An 11,865-nucleotide genomic window follows, 5' to 3' on the forward strand; every position below is an offset into this window, starting at 1 on the left:
CCAAGGCAAAGCCACAGGCCTCTCTTGTAATGCGGCCCACTATTTAAACATCCCAAACACAGTCTGTTCTGTGGCCCAGACTCGTACCCCCCCCTCTACCGGGAATGGTTGAGGACGACTCAAAAAACATTGGACATAATCACAGACTGACCATCAACCTCTCTGCTGACTTAGAAAACAAGCATCGGGAGGTACAGTATATTCCAAAGAAAACAGAGGAAAGGGCAGATTACTGAGAGTGAGATGAATTTGCATGCTTCTGGAACTGTTGACTGAAATGGGTTAAACCTTCCAATTAGCTAATTAAGCTGCCCTCAGATTTGTCACAATACAGCAAAGCGGACTTATTTTTAGCTTTATGATTTATTATGAGAGAACGTTTAGGAAACATTGATTTGGCATGCACAGAGCAGGGAGACTTGAAGAATGAAGACAGATTTTCAGGAAGAGGAACCCTTAAAGACGCACGTACATCCGCTTTGGACATCCTGACACCAGCTATGTTAACCCTGAGAGTGTCAAAACGGGTCCGGAGTTAAACTGTAAGTGTTTAGTGTTTTACTCTGCAAAGTTGGTCTCGTCGACTCCAAGCATGGCATCTCAAGTGGTCCAAATACAAATTAGGAATAACTTATTTATGTTACTTTGTACAGTGCAGTCTTGCTTTTCAACCTCACTGTTGAGGGAATTACTAGCCAAACATGGATCTGTTATGGTTTCCATCCAGGAATATAAACCCATACATGTAAGGGAGAAAATGTTTGGAGAATCCCTGAGATCGAGAAATCAGCCAACGCTGTAATTACTGTGTCTTGCGGGTTGTTTAATATGTAATGACAGAGCAACTTTCTTGTCATTGCAGATCAGAGGCAGGTTGTGTCTGTGAGAGAACATACCTATTAAGTCCCCCTTACTGTATAAGCCCATTGCAATTTATGTGACAGTTTAAAAAAAAAAAAAACTAGATTAGCATTTGTTGCTGTGTGAGGTTTCTTCCAATGAAGCTGCTTGTTACAAAAAAATATACTTTATTTTATTTTATTGTAAGTCAAACATTAGTTATCAAAGCACATGTGTGACATTCATGGATGTAAATAAACTATGTCAATCATAAAATAAAGACTTTCCAATCGTATTTTTGGTCAATAATAATTTGGTAGATAATTTGTATCAAAAGTAATTTGTTGTGTGTGTTTTGAATAGATGCTGGAATAGTACTTGAATTAGATAAAATTTAAATCAAAATGTGAGTTTTAGCATGCTGTGACCACATGACCACACACTGCATCTGTGTAGTAGCTGTGGTTCATTGCAATTACATAAGCAAGATAATAAATATAATAACATAGAACCTATTTGCAAGGAGCAAATGCTAGCCTAAAACGATCACCTTAAATAGCATGGGACACGTTGCTTTTTCACAGTGGTAAGAAAGATTCCATATTGTCATACAGTGTCACAGCCCTAGATAACCCTGTAACTTACGTTACACTAACATAAGATGCTAAGCTACATGGAGCAAATGATAGCCTAACTTAAATTATACAATCACCCCAAAGAGCCTATGTTTAGCCTACAAGAAAGTAACAATTACAGAAATGTTGACACATTTGTTTATTTTTGCTTAAGTCAGGCCTATAGACTAATGATAATGATACATGAGCTTCAAGATGTTATGACTCTCTCTAGGTCGTCCTCAGACGAGCCCTCCATCGTCACCTCCAGTCATCCCGGTTCTCCATAAATCCGGCCAGCTCGTTGGTGCTTGGCACTCCTGCATCTTTCTTGAGTACATCCACATATGTTAGTATGGGACGTCCTCGTGACCGGTGCCCATCCCACAGCACCAGTTTGCTGGCTGGGAGCTCTTGGTGCCTCTGGCAGTGTCCTGCGAGTTTCATTATCCTAGCTGCTATTTTGTCGCTCACCCTGAATATTCCAGCATACAGATTCTCGTTGGTAACATGTGTACTCTTGCTGATGTTGAGCAGTGAGCACTACACGTAACATTCTGGTGTAGCACCCGTCTAAAGCCTTCTGCAGAGTTGGCTTCAGGGTCCAGCATTCACTGCCATATACAGTAGGAGAACAGATTCTACCGTCACGTAGAAGAAGCTGAGTTTGATTTGTCAGGGGAGGTTGGAGTTCTATACACTTCCTCACTTTTTTGCATTCACTTGAAGGCCAACCGTGGCACACTCCACTCCACTCTGCTCAAGAGCTCCTGTGCTTGCTCCATGTGGTTGGAGAGCAGGCTGATGTCATCTGCATAGTCTAGGGCTGCATCCGAATTGCTAGGGTTGTTCCCTACTCCCTACCCCCCATACGGGGATCCAGACTCTAGTGGACTCTATAGTGATGATTTCGGACAATACTCCCTGTATGGGGAGCACCGACTCTGACGTCAATATCGGTAGAGGGCGCTGTAGGTCCGCGGGTTCATGTACTTTTTATTTGCATGAAATCCCCATTAGGTTTTTTCAGATCGCCTCATAAAGAACTGTTTGAAAAATAAACAAATCACCCCGGCCGTTTCACTCATTTGGATATGAACATTATGAAGGATCAACTGACTATAAGAAACCAGTCAAAACGCTGCTGCTGAATTTTCGCTAGGAACAGACTGTATCAAATAAGTGACTGCAGGCTGTCACCTCCCTGCAAGGACAATTTTTTTAAAGTTTTAAATTCATGAATGAATAAAGAAAAAATAGGTTAATGAAAATATGTTTGCAGGCATTTAGGCCTATATGTCTATGATAAAAAGGTTATTTTAAAATAACATAGGCCTATGAAAAATAGCCGATCTATAAGCAACGCGACGTCCGTGTTGTGAGCTTGTATCGGGTAGGCCTACTTTTGGTAAAGAATTACCAAAAGTAGCCGATCTACAAGCTCTGCTCACAATAATAATACGGACGTTTGGTGTTAACAGAAACAGCAGTCCAATAAATGACTGCCTACATAATGAAGTTTTAATGTATTTATCGCAATTCAATTAAATAATGTTAGATAGCATATTTTTTCATGGCAGGAATTAATGAATATTAATAAAACATATGTTCGGAATCGGACACAATTAATGTGTCTCACATGCATGTATTTAGCCTACGTTTGTGATAAAGAATCTCACAAATATATTCTACAGCAAGCAACTGATTCCTCTCCTAACGTCATGCGCTGGGCCTGGGTGATACAATGGATCAGTAATACTATTGCAAATGAGTAATTTATAATAAATAAAATAAAACAATTTCAAATAAATGCACAGATCATTTGTCTCGAGATCTGTAGCTTCGAGATCCGCCAGGGAAGGGAAAACGAAAGTTTAAAAAGTACATTTGTGTTGAGTTCTTTCGCTGGTTCAACTTCTGCCTCTTCTGAGTTGGAGCGCAATGAGCGCAATCAGCGCATGCATGCAGAAGCAGCGCACGTGCGCAAACGCGTGCATGTGCGCTCAAGAGCGAGCTTGAGCAATGCATTATGGGGCAGATTTGCTTCGCTGTGTTTTTGTAGTGACCATCGGATGCTCCCTACAATTCCCGGTGCATTGTGGGATACTTCAGTCCACTATGTTAGGGTGCAAAAATGCTCACTACACATTCGGACACTACAACAAAATGGCGGAACGCCAAAGTAGTGCACTATATGGGGCATAGGGAATGAATTCGGACGCAGCCTAGGTCTGTCAGGACTACTGCAGGGTGACTTCTTGACCTCCTTGGTGTAGTGAGGCCAAGATCCTGCTCTCGTCCACTGATGGCCTTCCTGAGCGCATAGTCCAGGACTACGCTCGATAGTAGTCCAGGAATACTACTGATGTCTCCTCACAATGAACTGTACTGTATATGTTTTAATGTTACTCCACAATGAACCAAATAGTTTTCAAATGGGTTACCAAACTAGTAGCCTACTGTACATGAGATTAAAATTTGAAAATCATGTTTATAGCTACCCAAAAAGGTCATGCTTATTTCAAAGCTAATTACAGGACATAGCATAAGAGTGGAGACTGGAGAGAAAATGTCAATAGCTATTGAGGGGCTAAGAGATTACAGATTTTAACAGAACAAGTTTGCATTGTTAAGAGATCTAATCAACTAATCATATAGGCTGATTTGGAACAGAATACTCATTAATAAACGGTCATTGAACGGAGTCCCCCATGGCTACCGGTACATACTAGGACTCCTCCTGTTCTCGGTTGGTTGTTTAATATTTAATGACAGAGCAACCTTGTGTCATCGCAGATCAGAGGCAGCTTGTGTCCATGAGAACCTGACATGTGATACAGGCAACACAGTGCAATTCAGTCAAAGGACAAGGACAAGTCTAACGGAAGGGGAAAAGGGAGGTTTCAGGTTTGTGTCCAAAAAGCATCTATGCGTTCAGGTGGAACTGGCAATCAGAAACCAGAGTAGACCAGAGTTCCTGATGTCCTTTAACAACTTCCAACCTGGCGTCCCTATTTTGGGAATTTCATTATAGATTTAGATTTTCAATTTTTTTCCCAAAATGTTCAAAAGTAGCTAAAATAGTGAAAATAGCAGATCTACAAGCTCATAACGCATCACATCACAACATGTCGATAGCTTGTAGAGACGCTATTTTGGTTACTTTTGATCAGCTTGTAAATCGATATTGTCACCGGCTAGCCGCACGATACCATCATACGACGACGCGCGATACCATCATATGAAAATATGGCTAAGTGGTTATGTCGATCTTATCTAATCATAAACACCAGCCCACAGTCACAGGATGATCCTTGATTCAGGGCCAACTAATCTCTAACAGAGACTGTGGCCTTGCAGACAAGGCCATAAAGCTGGAGAACAGACATCAAGATGAATGTCTTCTCCTACTAACCAGTCAGTGGTGGAAGAAGAACGTTTTTACTTAAGTAAAAGTATCAATACTGCATTAAGTAAAAGTCTGGGTAATCAACATTTACTTGAGTAAAAGTACAAAACTATTGGAATAAAAATATACTTAAAGTACCAAAAGTAAAAGTACTCATTGTCCCATTTCACAAGGTATGTATAAAATGTATTAAAACCCTAATTTGAAAATAGCAGATCTACATGCTCTACATGTTGAAAGCTCAGTAGATCCGCTATTTTCAGCTAGTTTAAATAGGGCTGGAGTGGTTAATGTACGTATTGTAATAATAATTCAAATCTACAAAGTAACTATAGTAATAAAGATTTAAAATAATTGCAGTAGAGTAAAAGTACAATATTTTCCTCTGAGTTGTAGTGGAGTAGAAGTAAAAGTATTGAAAATGGGAAATATTCAAGTAAAGTAAAAGTACCTCAACTTAAGTAGGCCTACAGTGCTTGAGGAAATGTACTTAGTTACTTTACACCACTGCTAATAACTCTCCACTGGACCAAACAGGTGATGGAACACACAAGACCAGGTGAACACATATTTCAGCTGAATGTTTCCGTGTGTTGTGTACATAGACGTAGCACTGTGAAATCGTTGTGTCTCTGTTAAGAAAAGAGAGTGCATCTTGGAAACAGACCAAACCAAAGCCCTCTGGGAATAATGTGACTACAGAGCTCAAAGTAAAATGAACTCATGAAAAGTTGTTTAAAAAATGACGAAGAGACCTATGAGACCTAGCCTGTTTCACCATCACACCCACTGTTTCTCGCCACCCTAATGTGCATTTCATATTGAGTGAACCAACAGGTGTGTGAATTTGGTGTGTTTTTAATGTTAGAACTGCCATGACAACGCTTACTAGTTTGCTTTTTGCAGCTCAAGAATGTCTTATTTGAACAGTGTTATTTTCATTTAATATATTTAAATTTTTCATAGGAATGTTACTGTCTCCCTCCCTACACATTGGGATATAACTATAACAAATCTATTGATTCATTACAACAAAGTCCAGCGAATTCAGTCTGTAAGAGTCTGTAAAAATATGAAGCTTGGCCTAAATGTCTAACAAAAACATAAACTATATTTAAATTCATAACCCAAACATCCATAACTATATTAAATGTCATGGGAGATGACACTAACCCCAGTCAGGTCTGTTTGTTTTACCTCCCAGGCAGAATTTTGGTCTGTCATTACAAACAGAGGAATTAAGGTCTCAAGAGAGAAAATCATTCCAAAAATGTGAACACATGCAGCCCATGGCTCATGTTTCATACACTACTAGACGCCACCTCCAACAAGGTGAGATTACTACTTCACTCAGTCTCTGTTATTATTTCGTTTCGGTTTCCAAACAGGATAGAAGCTTGCTGTGCTTAAGACAAAGATCCTCTTCACCTTTTGATCTGCGTTAACAAACCTCCACGCAAATCTAAAAAAGTAACCCACATAATTACTATGTCAGAGATATCAAAGTGGACAAAATACCTGAGGCTTTGGTATGCGGCGAGGAGCACAATGTTATCTGTCGTCAGTTGTAGACAAAACTCGAGCTCAGGTTGGCTTTGGTGTGAATATCTTACAGAAAATCATAATCCACCTTGGCATAAGTATATTGCTGCAGTCAAGCAGAAACCTTGTATCTCTGTATTTCGTTTTTATGATTTGTTTTAATAAATACATATTTGTTTATTATTTTTTTGTCATATGACAGTGTCGCACAAATGTACACTACCGAAAATAGCCGATCTACAAGCTCACAGGACATCACATCACAACACATTGTGGGCTAGTATATCAGGTATTTCCACTATTTTTGAAAGATTCTGAATAACCTTTTTGAAGATTTTCATTATAGGTTAAATCAATTTCACCTATAAACATGCCCAAAATAGGGACACCAGGTTTGAAGTGGGTTTTATAAATATTCAACCAATTAAAAGTAGAGCTTGTTTCCATTGGGACACAGGTTAGTCTGTCTATCTCCTAGTGGAACGGAATGGTTTTGGACATACAAGGTTTCCACCCAACAGCGACGATATCCGTAACCACTCTGTGATGATGAAACGCAGCGAGAGCATTCCACTTGGCAGCACCACAGAGCAAGCAGAGCACTGCTTTGAGAGGAACAGATGTTTTGAATTCAGAGTGGTGACAGGCATGGCACCTCTAGGCCAAAGTAACCGTAGTGAATTTCTTTTCAGTCAAACAACTGTTTTGATGTGTTCTCCGAGTCTGAACATCTTATTCTTCGCATAGGGCAACTTGTTGGCAGATTTTTGTAGAGGCTCCAAATAAAATAATTGGACAGGAATCTATCGATAAAAACTGCCAAAGATTGATTCCAACAACATCAGGGCCAATTCAGAGAGACAAATGAGTGTATAACTTCATTCACATCGGCAGCAATTCACGCTGTGCTGGATGGGATAAGTTATTTTGACTCATTGACAGTAATCGATTTCAGTCAAATCAGAAGAGGATCAGATATAATTCCTGTACTCTTCTAACTAGAACCTGATCAATGCCAGATTATTTTGTCTGATGCCGATCCCGATTATGGAAAGTCATCGACCATTGATAACTGATCTTTTGACTAACTAGACCAGTGCCCGGCTAACAGAGTCGGTAACAATGGAAGTTGGAGATCCATGCCCCACCCGGCTATGCAATAGGCTACCCGTTGTCTGTGTCCCTTTTATGCCCAATTGCCCATATATGGAGATTTCTGTATATGGACTTCTGTGTTAGGGCATGCCCAATATATGCCCTGTCCAGAGCCTGGGGCCTTTTGTGGCGGTTCTGGACAACCGTGGGTCCGACCGACTCGACACCGGGCATTGTACTCACTGTGGGGGTGTGGAACGCGTACAAAGACATGGTGGATTTATAGATATCATGTATTAAAAAAAAAAAAAAAAAAAAAGTTTATTACAATTTTTAAAACTTTAACAATGACATGCCAAAATTAGGCTGAAAGTGGTTACAAATCAGGACATATCGGCTGCATATTTACCAATGTCGATATTGTCAATAAAGTAAAATAATGTTATATAGTGGCCAGACTGATCTAGACACATAATTCCTGTATTCTTCTAACATGTAGCAACTAGATCATTGACCTGACACAGAGCTACACTCACCAGAGTTATTTACTGGTGTGTGACAGAGTGCTGATGCAGCACACTGAATGTCACACTCACAGATGGGGTTTCTGTTCATTTGGCCTTGGCCATGTTTAAGCCTACATCAGCAGCAGAATTGCATTGGCAAGTCTATACACGCATTTAACACACCCATGACTAAGAGGGGTTGGAAATGTAGGACCCTCTGAAAATCCAGACGTAGCACATTGAGCCAGGCTGCGGGCCTAGTGACTCATATTTGAACTAGTGCAAACAGTGGGGAGCCTTGCCATTCGATATCGCCACAGAGCACCTTAAACCAGCAGGACAAGAGCTCTGACATCTAACATCAACATTAGCAACACTAGCAAGGGAGGGACGTGCAACTGCACTAAAGAGTTTTGTTCTAAACAAATAAAAGTACTACCGGTACTTGGATTCCTCCATTGTAACGGCTGATCAATTCCAGGCAAATTTTTTGGCCTTTTAGAAAGTCAAGTGCTGTGCGAGGTAAACCAAGCCTGTTTACGGTGCACACACAGATAGAACAGATTTATTTGACTGCATGTTGCAGAGCCTCAAATAACGATCTGATCTCCCACGGATGTTTACACTCTTTTGCTCCCCTGCTTTGGCCAGCGAGCCTTTCTTTAGCTTCCTCTCTGCAAGAGGGGGAAGGGGAAGGGATGGCAGCCGTCAGGGCCACTGATTGCTATGAGGGCAAAGAAGGGTAGTGGGAAGACGTGGCAGATTTCAATTATTTCATTGGGGCTGAATATATTGAGTGGCTCGACTGGATATGTGGCTTATAGCCACCTGCATAATAACTGAACATTTCTGTGGTCATCATATGGGCATACCTAACTTGGATGCCAAAATAATGGGAAAAGTTTTATATCAAAAGTCCATAAAAAAATCTAATTTGAATGACTTCTGAAGAATATGGGATTACATAATTATACAATGTTCTTGTGTTCTTCTGCCTTGTGCAATTTACTACAGACAGTAGACCTATTTTTGGTGATTAGCACCTACGATGGTGTCGGCCTTCCCAGGGTGATATATCCTGGAGCCGAATTCCGGTGGCTAGCCTATGTATAACAAAGGAGTTTGTTGACCTGAAGGAACAGACTGGTTGATCAAAGACTTTGCCACGAATAATATGCAAACAAATGTCGACACCCCACGCCAATGTGAAGTGCTATAAGTAGTCACCTAAAATACAATCAGTTGTTCAGTGGGGCGCAAGCCTTGTGTGGAGACGTGAGCCACTTTGCTGGCTGGCGTGAGCTTATGCTGTGCTTTACTGCTGTGCTGTACTTCGTTGAAATAAACATCATGGAACATCATCTCGTCTGTCTGCCGTGCACATTTCCTCCTCTGTATGGTATAAAATATACTTCAGATGGTGCCTGAAACCGGTCATGGTGGTGTGTTTTTTCACGTCAGAAGAAACAGAACCAGTGGCTTTTATTCCGTCTAATTCGGTGGAGGGGAGTTTTTGTGGACCGCGACGAAGACGTTCCAGCGGACCCGACCGTGGTCTCGTCTACGCAGCGGGGATGATGACTGCGACCACCGCGAGGAGTGTTGTGCGACGGGGACCGATACCAGCCGCCGGACGGGTGCGGGCTGCGGAGCGGTCGATGGAGCGGCGACAGCCGCTCGGAGGCCTTGATCATCACGTCGGCGCGGGGACGGCAATCACGGGCGGCGAGCTGTGAGATGCAGCACGGTGCAGCAGTGGCCGACTGACTGACCTACAAGCCGAGGGCCTTCACAGACAGGGGTCTGTGATGACGATGTTTGCTTTTCTTTTCGTCCCATCTCTGTTGTTAACAGAGTTGGGAGGGGGGAGAAGATGATAATGACGAGGACAGCGAAGACAGCATTGAACTTTTTCTCACCTTGATCCGTGCAGCAGAACGAACATTTCAAGGTAACTGGAAAGGGCGGCATACAGAAGAACTTTCTTTGTCCAATTCGGAGGGGAGACGAACTTTCCTTCACTCTGATTACAAATTGTACATCGCGTTTGTTTTTCAACATGAAATAATATAGGCCTCATGTTGGTGTGTTTGTCGTATAATTAGATAAGTTGAGTCATATAGCCTAATTATGAGTCAATGAGGTATTTTCCTATAGATATGAAGAGATATGTGTTATTATGGTTAAACTCTGGCGCATCAATGTTTTCTTTTTGGGTATCACCACGGGTGATTTGGTCAGGGTAAGTCCGGAGTGACTTGGCTGATATTGTGTATTTACTGTGTATTGGCATTGGAATAGCAGAGTTTATAGTAAAACATGTGGTTATTGCATATAAAAAAAAGTGCTCTTGTAACAATAGGAGCTGAAAGCGGCATGTCTTGTTTAAATGTCAGTTAACTGTACTAATCATTTTCCATTATTAATGTATGGATGTCTGTGTTTGAAAAACCATTTTGGGGGTTCTGCCTACTGTAATGCTGTTATTTTTGGTTTCTTGAATGTATTGTTCAGCTGAGGGTCAAGGGGGGTCTAAGATAATTATGGTTCCATATTTTTATGTGACCATCTGTGATGGTCAAGGGGGGATATGAAGAATATGGGATTACATAATTATACAATGTTCTTGTGTTCTTCTGCCTTGTGCAATTTACTACAGACAGTAGACCTATTTTTGGTTATTAGCACCTACGATGGTGTTCGGCCTTCCCAGGGTGATATATCCTGGAGCCGAATTCCGGTGGCTAGCCTATGTATAACAAAGGAGTTTGTTGACCTGAAGGAACAGACTGGTTGATTAAAGACTTTGCCACTAATAATATGCAAACAAATGTCGACACCCCACGCCAATGTGAAGTGCTATAAGTAGTCACCTAAAATACAATCAGTTGTTCAGTGGGGCACAAGCCTTGTGTGGAGACGTGAGCCACTTTGCTGGCTGGCGTGAGCTTATGCTGTGCTTTACTGCTGTGCTGTACTATATAAATAAACATCATGGAACATCATCTCGTCTGTCTGCCGTGCACATTTCCTCCTCTGTATGGTATAAAATATACTTCACTTCCTTTGAACGAAAACGTGATGCGTGATGACATGTCAAATCATGCATGAATAAAAATGAATCTTGATTTCATTCACCCGTTTGATTCCCATTGCTGCACGTAACTCCAAACACTGCTGCGCATTGTCAGGTATCCTGTTTATGATTTTCATGGACAGGTTCTCGAGGCGAAGTCGTGGTGAAAAATGGTAAATGGTTCATATATATAGCGCCTTTATCCAAGGCTCTTTATATCCCATTCACACATTCATACACCGATTGCGGCGGAAGCCATGCAAGGTACCAACCAGCACATCGGGAGCAATTTGGGGTTCAGTGTCTTGCCAAAGGACACTTCAACATGTAGACAGGAGGAGCCAGGATTCTAACCGCCGACCCATGGATCATTGGACGACCTGCTCTACCTCCTGAGCCACAGTCGCCACAGGGTATACGTATACGAGTATACGTATACGGCTTGGTGAGCTAAGGGTTTCTTCACTGCTTTTTGCAGATGATGTGATCCTGATGGCACCATCGGTTCAAGAACAGCTCTCACTGGACCGGTTTGCAGTCAAGTGTACAGCGGCTGGGGTGAGGATCAGCATCTCCAAATCTGAGGCCATGGTTCTCAGCAGGAAACCGAAGGATGGGAATGAAACATTACCCCAGGTGAAGGAGTTTAAGTATCTCAGGGTCTTGTTCAAGACTCAAGAGTGAGGGGAGGACGGAGAAGGAGATCAGCCGGAGAATCAGAGCGTCAGGGGCGGTATTGCAGTCGCAGTACTGCACTGTTGTGACGAAAAGAGAGTTGAGCCA

The 11,865-nt window shown here is 41.7% G+C and overlaps 1 protein-coding gene across 1 annotated transcript in view; it reads right to left on the bottom strand.

Annotated features, from left to right (window-relative positions):
• Positions 1-11,865, bottom strand: part of tgfbr3 (transforming growth factor, beta receptor III) — a 98,239-nt gene that overhangs the window by 59,069 nt on the left and 27,305 nt on the right. The gene's annotated exons all lie outside the window — the stretch shown is intronic.

The sequence above is a fragment of the Protomyctophum parallelum genome (assembly GCF_964188405.1).
Source record: "Protomyctophum parallelum genome assembly, chromosome: 6".
NCBI classification, from domain to species: Eukaryota; Metazoa; Chordata; class Actinopteri; order Myctophiformes; family Myctophidae; genus Protomyctophum; species Protomyctophum parallelum.